The following is a 10,579-nucleotide window of genomic DNA, read 5'->3' as shown; positions in this document are numbered from 1 at the left end:
AACGCATATGCAATGAAATAGTGCAGTCAAGCATATAAGGGCGGGCATGTTTAACCTTCTGACTGCTACTATCGCCCTTCTAAACTTTGCACATCTTTTTAAATGTATTTGTTGAATTTAAACAGTTTTATATTACGTTTCCACGTGTTGTATAATGTTTTTCTGTTTATAACCACTGCATTTGTGTATTTTTATCACCTTTATTGTGGATGACTTGAGGAACGGTAGGCAGACCTTCCCTTGGACGATATCTAATATTTGCTGGCTAGTTAATAGTTAGTGACTGGTCCACGTTAGTACTCGTAGCTGCTTAGTGTATCGGCTCCTCAGGTCATGTGGTAACACTTCGTCGTATTTCATAACTACGTCGATTTTTTTTTTTAGGTTTTACGGTGAATACGTTTTATCACTCATTGACCGATATGTTTTTCGTTTCAGAGCCTCTGGTCTGAAGCTGCCCTTACAGACGAAAATCAGCAGAATTAAAACTGAATAATTAATTACGGTCTCGACTGTTATTTTTCTGCATTGTCTACTTCTCCCCTAAACTGCTGATGAAACATTACTGAGAAGCTTTTCAAAACCTAACACGCCGTCTTCAGGCCACGAGTGACCTACCGGGACCATTCGACCGCCGTATCATCCTCAAGGGATGGATGCAAATAGGAGGGGCGTGGGGTCAGTACACCGCTCTCCCGGCCGTTATGATGGTATTCTTGACCGAAGCCGCTACTGTTCGCTCGAGTAGCTCCTCATTTGGCATCACGAGGCAGAGTGCACCCCGAAAAATGGCAACAGCGCATGGTGGCCTGGATGGTCACCCATCCAAGTGCCGACCACGCCCGGCAGCGCTTAACTTCGGTGATCTCACGGGAACCGTTGTAGCCACTGCGGCATGGCCGTTGCCTTCTAAAACGATAGGTGATGCAAATATGTTCAATGAATCACAAATAATATTTCCGTATGTTCAACAAGCATCTAAGAGCAATTTGGAGGGGGAAATATTTAACTTGAATGTGTATTGATGCTTAGACCTAGACGTCAATAATGGAATTAATTAGTTTCTTCCAGTAGGTGACAGTATTTCAACTAATTTGTATTTTCTGCAGTGGTGTGGTAAGCCTGGTCAAATTAATTTTACGACATCGATCATTTTATGCCTAACTTGTAATGCCATGTGTCTATTTAGAATGTTATTTGTAACTATTTAGACATGGCAATAGCACTGCAATACTTACTTTAGAGTTCACCTTTATGATTTAGTCAACAGTTTGACAGATAAGTGTGCACGTGGAAAATAGCAATATTAAACTTAATGCAAACATTGCAGGTTTTCTGCGTTGTTGACGTATTTTTGCAGATATTTTAGACTTGGGAAGAACATTGTGACACTTGACAAACATCGTGGGTGTGGAAAATAATTTGAGAAAATTACTATAATAATTGACTGACTTTGTTACAAGGCATGTTTTTCACATTGTAATAATAATGCTTACTCTAGTCGACGAGCGCACTTAAGCAGTAATGCCCATGTGAGTTATGTAATGTAGCAAGCATGTCGTATTACGCCGATTGGATGTAAGACTTGTCGAAACAAGCAAAATTCTCAGTGAGTGACTCCAGTCTTGTCGATGCATAATCAGCAGCATATTACACCGTTTGGATGTCACATCAAGAAAACTTGTCGAACGCCCAGTCAGTAAATTCAGTCTTTCCTATACTTGTCTACTGCCTTACGACTAGTGACAACTGTTTATAAGTGGAAAATAATTAATCTGAAGTTTTGTTAGAACTTTGCATATATGCAGGTTTACTCTACGTAAGTTTCGTTTATTCAGAATCCTTAATTACAGTATTTGAAACACGTTTGGATAGCAAGATACACAAAGAAGAAGTCTAATTCTAACTAGTTACAATAGATGGATGAAAAGTATTCACAAGAGAAAACTTCTGTATGCTAATAATTACTTTCACAACGGTAAACTTGTGTATGATCGATCTACGGTTTTCAGGTAGTATATCATTTTTTTGGACTTATAGTCCCCGCCCCCTGCCTTGAACCATGGAGCTTGCCTTTGGTGGGGAGGCTTGCGTGCCTCAGCGATTACAGATACCCGTACCGCAGGTGCAACCACTACGGAACTGTTAAGAGGCCAGGAAAACTTGTGGTTCCTGAAGAGGGGCAGTAGCCTTTTCAGTAGTTGCAGGGGCAACAGTCTGGATAATTGAGTGATCTGGCCTCGTAACGTCAACCAAAACGGCCTTGCTGTGCTGGTACTGCGAACGGCTGAAAGAGAGGGGAAACTACAGTCATAATTTTTCCCGAGGGCATGCAGCTTTACTGTGTGGTTAAATGATGATGCCGTCCTCTTGGGTAAAATATTCCGTAATATTCAATAAATGAACTTATCACGTAACTTATGAGGAGGTAGTGAATAGAATCAGGGAGAACAGGAATTGGCGGCACAACTTGACAAAAAGAAGCGATCGGTTGGTAGGACACGTTCTGTGGCATCAAGGGATCACCAATTTAGTACTGGAGGGATGCGTGGAGGTTAAAAATCGTAGAGGGAAACCCAGAGGTCAATACGCTAAGCAGATTCAGAAGGGTCTAGGTTGCATTAGTTATTTGGAGATGAAGGAGCTTGCACAAGATAGAGTAGCATGTAGAGCTGCATCAAACCAGTCTCTTGACTGACTACCAAAACAACAACAGTAACATAAACATCCATATGGTGGGAAACGTTATTAAATTTCAAAATTTGTGAAAATCGTTCATGTATACATTTCCTAAAACTGGTTTATCGACGGACCAGCTGCCTCCCTTTTCTGTAATGCTCTTCCTTATGGCATCTCTTTCTGTAATGAGGTGATCTACTGTTTGATCGCCTTCTCCGCACATACAAGCAGCACTTTGGGCTAGCCTGAAACGGTGGTAGTAAGACATTAATTTTCCATGGGCGGCTAACATTGTTCTAAGATTAAAAGACAGAGCTGACTATATGGAAAGATTGCGCTGAACAGTCGTGGAAAAATTCTTGTGATCGTCCTTTTTGTAGTTTCAGCTCATTCTCTTTTCGATTTTTCTTTTCAAGTGGATCTTAATTTATTTCCGATCACAGACGAAGAGATATTGTTGTAGCTTTCTGCTGCATATACTAGAGCTAATTGTGTGCCAATTCATTCCCAAGAGATCCTACATGCGCTGTCTTCCATTCGAAGTTGACATGCCATTTTCTCTGAGGCATTTTTCGAATTGTGTCTGATCTCTTCAATCAAATATTTATGACTCCTTGTATTTTTTAAAGAATCTAGCGTAACTCGATTGTCAGTGCGTGTTAAATTTGTAATTTTAGCATTTATTTCTCGTTTCGTAGTATCTCTAAGGCTTAGAAGAATGCTAATTGTTCATTCATCTCTCAGTGTGTACTTTAACTGATAGCAGGTGTGTCATTAATGATTGTTACCAGTACTGAAGCTACTTCGTTGTCTGGGTAACCCTATCGTATAAATCTCTATTCGATATTCCTTGAGTTTGTAATTTTCTTCTGAACTTAATGTACTTGCTGGATTGGACCACTGTTTGTAATCGAAGCGAGTGCAAAATGGGCCGTGTGTTCAGTTTTTGTGATTTTATATTCTTCAGCTATTGCCAGGAGTTTGATAATTATTGGTGTAAGTTCCGTTAAAATCCACAACGCTTCAGTATACGTCGTTCTGTACGGCTTAGCAAACTTTATGTTGATCAAGCGCTGGATTCTTCGAAATTTCATATTTTCTTCTTATGCGTGAATGGATAAAAGAGCTGCATGTGCCGATATCGGTAGTATAGCGCCTTTGTAAATTGTTTTCATTGCTCCTGAACGAAGTCCCCAATTCAGCCTTTATGAATTACGTACAGAATGAATAAATTTCCTAAAATTTTTTCTATTACGTACTGTATGTGCTCACTAAATATCAATTTAAACTCGAAAATTCTACCCAATTATTCAATCCTTCAACTTAATGCAAAACATTATTGCATAGAACGATACCAACTGTTGCTTTGCCTTTATTCTTTCTCCTTGTTATTAGCACTATTTTCAGTTTATGATCATTAAAACGGATTTTGTTGTTTTGAGCCCGATCTGTAATTTTTTCCATTTCTCTACTGCAGAGCTCCTCAGCAATAATGAAAGCATCTGCTTTGGTGAACACAATTAAGTCCTCTCCAGATGCCGCCGTTTTTCTCTTAGCTGTGTAATCCAAATTCAGCAGATAATTACACTGAATATTTTAAAAACCTGGATCACAGCAATATGTTTGTGGGCTTCCTTTTGTCACTTTGTTTTCTAGTTTGATGCTGTTAAACGCCAACACAACTGTTGTATCACTGAAGTAGTTTTTTGCTGGATTATATAAGTTTCTGTGACATTCAAACTCCAGTAGCACTTTAGGATGTTGGGCCACCAAGCTGCGTCAAAGGCTCCCTCAGCATCAAGGCTACTACTACATACTGTTCCTGCACGAAGTTCTTACATAAATTCCACACTAAACCCTAGCCTACGAAAGTGCTTGTAGATCCACAATAGAATCGCACTACGTTGTACATACACTGCTGCAACGCCCTCAGACGGAATCTTTTTCATCTCCCCTTATGGAAAGTTCTTCTATAGTTTATGACGAGTGAGTTTGTGGCTATCAAAATTTTTGACATATATGGCTGTATCTTTTGAATACGTCGGCTTAGAATATTAAATTATTTACACCGCCAAGGAACTGTAGAACTTTTTTTTACATAAAGTTCAATCTCATACCTACGCCTGTTCCTAGATAAATTTACTGTGGATACATTTCAACCTTATACCTCCACCTGATCCTAGATGAAAGGGGTCTTGACAGGCAGAAGACAGACAACAAATGGTAAAAACAAATATATTTCTGTATGTGATATTACTACAAATTAACAATTTTCGGTTCTTTTCCTTTTAATATACAGTGAAGCCTTGTTTCTTGTCGAATTTCATAACTGAAGGTCAAGGGGAAGTGTCCTGTAGATTTTGATGAGTGTGTGTGTGCAAATATCGAAATTTGTGACGTAAATGTTCCTATCTTTCGACTCCATTGACTAACGAGCTTAACTTTCTCACATCGTCATCCGGCTGTAGACCTTATTATGCGACGTAAATTTCAACTTGATGCCTTCCTGTTTCTGATAATAAGGGGTTTTGACAGTCGGTCTGACAGAATCCTTATCTTACGCTGAGAAAGTGGAGACTACTTTTATAGCACACTGTTAGGTGGCAGATTATCCCCAAAACTGTCACTCAATGTATTTCATGATATATATGCTAATCCCTAAGCTAAGAGGTTCCTTAAACGAACGGGGAGAAGCATCATAAAACCGTTAGAGCCCAGGGTTGAAACTCAGTGCGGCAAGCTGAGAATGGAATTCGTTTTGCTCATTTCCCGCTCTTAGGCAACGGCTATCTCGCTGCAAAAAAGCAATATTGTTCGAATAATCCTTTTAGAAAGATAAAAATCTGAGCCAGGTGTAGGTTTTCGGACATCCTGAAGCATGAGAAATGCTATTTGCACTACGGAAGAATTTTTGGTATAAATTTGTGAAACAGGCTTCTGCATTGGTTCATAATGTTCTTTTTCTTTTCTTTTTTCTGTGGAGTGCGCTCTATCTCGTGTAACCTCTGCAAGTTGTCAGCTTCAGAATCATACTGTCGAGTGGGAGAGGTTTCCTGGCCACCTCCCCAGACCTCAGCATTATTGATTAATAATAACGAAATCTGCAGGAGCAGAAGTTTGTTTAACGTTATTACAAAATCATTACTGGACGGATCTCGAAATGCCTGCCGCTGTCGGCCAGTAAGATTACTGCTCTACCAGAGACAGCCAAGTCTCAGAGCACTGAGAAAGAAAACACTTGCCGCTGGGTCATCGAAGAGAGTACTTGCCACTGGGCTATCACTGAGAGCACTTGCTGCTCGTAGATGATGGGGGAGTGAACATTGCCACTAGGGAAACGAAGAGTAACGGCATGCTGCTGGCGAGCCTTGTTGTCATACAGAAGAGTGTCTTTATTGTAGTACTGTGTAAAGAGGAGAATATGGACTCAGAATTTCCGGCCGTTAACGTCGCTGCCTTCCGCATTCACGCTGCACGTATGTGGTAAGAATTGGTTGGCATTGAAACCACTGATTCAGAAGGGCACAACATTAGTTAGTTCCCGTCAGGAGCCGACTGCCATTTTTAACCCTCCGGCAGGCACGCCTGCAGTTGTCACACGAGCAGGCGCACGTTGTAAAATTTGCAACACGATCGTTTGTCAGTAAAAACAAACTTGCCTTAAAGAAACTATTATTTTTATTGGAGAAAGCAGTTCATATTCGATATCTTCAAAATTTATAACGAAGAGTTTTGTTCACTTTCATGACACCTTTCACAGACAATTTCTTTGCGAATTATTTCCTGCAATGTTCATAAAAATGAAAAAGTAGCCAGTGCCCATCTCCTTGTAATTCTTGAAATGGAGTATCAGGCACACATTTTAGCTACAACGTCAACTCCACCGTTTGTCATGTTGCACTCAATTATGATTTCAAGTTTGTGTGTTTCTGCAGCCACTGTCGCCATACAAAATTATTGAGGCTTTCGTGGCCACTTGTTGACAAACTGGCTATTGACTTCCGTCTCGGGTTCTTCGGCCGACGTTCATCTAATGATTTTTCTGACGTTTCGCCAGCACGAGTGGCTGGCATTGTCAAAGCTTCACCCTCCATTGCCGGTGGTGAACTGGAGCCGAGCACGCGGGCGCAGACTATATGTACCTGGCGCGCCAACGTCCGAGGGCTTCTCCGCTGTCTTTTCCGGTGCGGTTCTCCTCTTGCTACCTGCGACGGTCGTTCGCTGCAGTACGGGAAGCCAGGATCCGTTTACCTTAAGGCTTTCCTCTTTCTTGTTCAAACTGTTCGCGTGTTTTTGTATTTCTACAGCTTCTCTGAACAAGCGCGTGTGATAGTGGTTCTCTACAGCCAGAACTTCCGTGTCGGCTAATTTTATAACGTGGTCGGTCTCATTCAGTGCGTGCTCTGCCACGGCCGATTTCTCCACCTGCCCCAACCTGCAATGTCGCTTATTCTCTTTGATCCTGGTGTTAATGGATCGTCCAGTCATTCCGACATAAACTTTTCCGCATGTGCATGGTATGCGGTATATTCCCGATATTGCAAGTGGGTCTCTTTTCTCCTTCGCCGATCTAAGACACTCTTTGATCTTCCTTGTCGGTTTGAAAATCGTCTTTACGCCATGTTTGCGCAATATACGGCCGATTCTGTCCGTCACTCTGGGAATGTATGGCAGAAAGGCCGTACCCGACATATCTTTTTCTGGTTCCTTACTTCGCCGAGTGTTTGGATCTGTTACACTTCTAATATAATTTGTGGAGTACCCATTGCTCCTCAGGGCAGTTTTCAGGTGTTGAATTTCTCGTTTGAGGTGTTGCGGCTCACATATTCGTCCTGCTCTCGTTACGAGCGTACTAATCAACCCTCCTTTCTGGCTCTGGTGGTGGTTTGACAGTTTGTGCAGATATCGGTCCGTGTGAGTCGGTTTTCGATACACGCTGTGTCCCAGGTTTTCGCCGTCCCTTGAGACCAGCACATCTAGAAATGACAGTTTCTTGTCCTTTTCTACTTCCATGGTAAATGTTATGTTGGCATGGAGGCTGTTCAAGTGTCTTAGGAAGTCACCGAGCTGTTCTTCACCATGGCTCCACAACACGAAAATATCATCGACGTACCTGTACCACACCTTAAGTTTGCAAGTCGCCGAGTCCAGTGCCTGTGCTTCGAATTGTTCCATGAAGATGTTGGCCACCACTGGACTGAGAGGACTACCCATGGCGACGCCTTCCAGCTGTTCGTAGAAATCGCCATTCCACGTGAAATAGCTCGTGGTGAGACATGCATGGAAGAGCTTTCTGATGTCTAGCGGGAAAATGGAACCGGTGTGCTCCAGAGCGTCACTGAGTGGCACTTTCGTAAATAACGAAACAACATCAAAGCTGACCAGGATGTCGTTTGGTGCAAGTTTCAGTTTCTTCAGCCTCTCAATGAAATATCCTGAGTCCTTAATGTATGTGTCGGTCTTCCCCACGAGTGGCTGGAGCAGAGAGGCCAAGTGTTTTGCCAGTTTACATGTCGATGATCCAGGAGCGCTAACGATCTGTCTCAGTGGAACGTTGTTCTTATGGATCTAGGGTAATCCATACAGCCGAGGTGGTAGGGCTTCTGTGTTGCGCAGATTTCTCTGTATGTCCGCCGGCAGAGAAGACGCCTTGATTAATCGATTCGTATTCAGTGTGATACGTTGCGTCGGATCTGCGCTTAGTTTTCGGTACGTCGTCGGATGTAATAGGTCTCGCATCTTTTGCTCATAATCTTCGGTCTTCATTACGACGGTCGCATTCCCCTTATCGGCAGGCAGTACCAATATACTCTTGTCGGCGTTGAGATTCTTGATGGCTTGAACCTCTTCTTTCTTCTTTCTGCCATACATTCCCAGAGTGACGGACAGAATCGGCCGTATATTGCGCAAACATGGCGTAAAGACGATTTTCAAACCGACAAGGAAGATCAAAGAGTGTCTTAGATCGGCGAAGGAGAAAAAAGACCCACTTGCAATGTCGGGAATATACCGCATACCATGCACATGCGGAAAAGTTTATGTCGGAATGACTGGACGATCCATTAACACCAGGATCAAAGAGCTTAAGCGACATTGCAGGTTGGGGCAGGTGGAGAAATCGGCCGTGGCAGAGCACGCACTGAATGAGACCGACTACGTAATAAAATTCGCCGACACGGAAGTTCTGGCTGTAGAGAACCACTATCACACGCGCTTGTTCAGAGAAGCCGTAGAAATACAAAAACACGCGAACAGTTTGAATAAGAAAGAGGAAAGCATTAAGGTAAACGGATCCTGGCTTCCCGTACTGCAGCGAATGACCGTCGCAGGTAGCAAGAGGAGAACCGCACCGGAAATGCCAGCGGAGAAGCCCTCGGACGTTGGCGCGCCAGGTACATATAGTCTGCGCCCGCGAGCTCGGCTCCAGTCTATTAACATCGTCAGTGGCCAGACCACTGCACAGGAACGTTCCGTTCAGGTCGAACAGGAACAGCCACTCCAGTTGCTCTCTAAGATTTGGGCGTTCATAAAGTCCCTCATTTCACCAGCCTTCCTTGAAGGCATAACCCAGCTATGCACCAAAATAGCAGCAGCCCCTGACCTCATCTCTACAATCTCAATACTCGCCACCAACATACTACCACTGCTCTCCAATGGCAAATGAAGTTGAGAGGCAGCATATCACCATCGCCATCTGGAATGCAGATGTCATCTATCACGACAGCCATGAGCTTGAGATGTTCTTGGATGATCATGGAATAGATGTAGCTCTCCTCAGTGAGACACATCTAACGCCAGACGACACCTTTCACGTCCGAAACTACCAACTAATTAGGACGGACCGTCCTAACAGACAGGTATCCTGATAAAACGGCGCATATGCCATCGTCAGGTACCTGTACCAAGACTCATTAACACAGAGGCAACAGCGGTGGAAGTTGTTCTCAACAACCGCCCCCACTCACCTGGTGGCAGTATACCATCCGCCAAGCACGACACTATTTCCTCACGACCTGGACGGTCTTCTGAACGGCAGTCAGAACACAATAGTAGGAGGGGACCTGAACGCCAAGCACAGGGCATGGGGTTGCCGCTCCACGAACACCAGTGGAAACCGGTTATTAAGATACCTCGATAACCATCCGGCAGTGCAGGTCGTCTCTCCAGACGAGCCCACTCACTTCCCGTATGATTCAAGGTGTCGACCAGACATTCTGGACATATTTCTGTTAAAAAATATCAATCTGGCAACCACCACAGAAGTTGTCAACAGTCTAAACTCTGATCACAGCCCCGTGGTACTCAGATTTGAGGGAGATCAGGACGTACCCACCAACAGAACACACACAACGGTGTACACTGACTGGGAAAGGTACAAGCAACTGGTCGTCTTTCACATCCCAGACCATGCACCAGACATGACAACCCATGTGGAAATTGACCAGGCAGTTGAGGAATTTACCAACATTACCAAGGCATGTGGAAAGGCTGCCACCACCAAAATCACACACAACAATGGGCGATCCAACCTGCCCCCAGAACTAGCACAACTAATCTCAGATAAAAACCGCACGCGCAAAAGATGGCAGACCTACCGGGACCCCCCAGGATAGGAGACGCATGAACCAAATGGCCCATGAAATTCAGACCAGACTGAAACTCCTGAGATGTTCCAGGTGGGAACAAAGTCTTCAGGCAGCTGAGAGAAATCCTGAAAAGTTCTGGGGGATAATAAAAGCTAGGCGGCAACCCCACAAAGCCAACAGACCACTACACGGGCAGAACGGCTTGGTGTACACGCCAGAGGACAAAGCGACTGCCATGTCAAACACCCTCGAGCTCCAATTCCAGGAGAATGTCATAGAGGACGACGAGGACGAAGCAGATGCCCTGGAACAGC

At 43.7% G+C, this 10,579-nt stretch overlaps 1 pseudogene; it reads right to left on the bottom strand.

Moving 5' to 3' along the window:
* Positions 1–789: 789 nt before the first annotated feature.
* On the bottom strand, positions 790–907 carry LOC126163253 (5S ribosomal RNA; annotated as a pseudogene).
* Between the last annotated feature and the right edge of the window lie 9,672 nt (positions 908–10,579).

The sequence above is a fragment of the Schistocerca cancellata genome, chromosome 2 (genome assembly GCF_023864275.1).
Source record: "Schistocerca cancellata isolate TAMUIC-IGC-003103 chromosome 2, iqSchCanc2.1, whole genome shotgun sequence".
In the NCBI taxonomy this organism is placed as follows: Eukaryota; Metazoa; Arthropoda; class Insecta; order Orthoptera; family Acrididae; genus Schistocerca; species Schistocerca cancellata.
The sequence above is the reverse complement of the archived record's forward strand: the minus strand, read 5'-3'. Positions and strand labels throughout refer to the sequence as shown.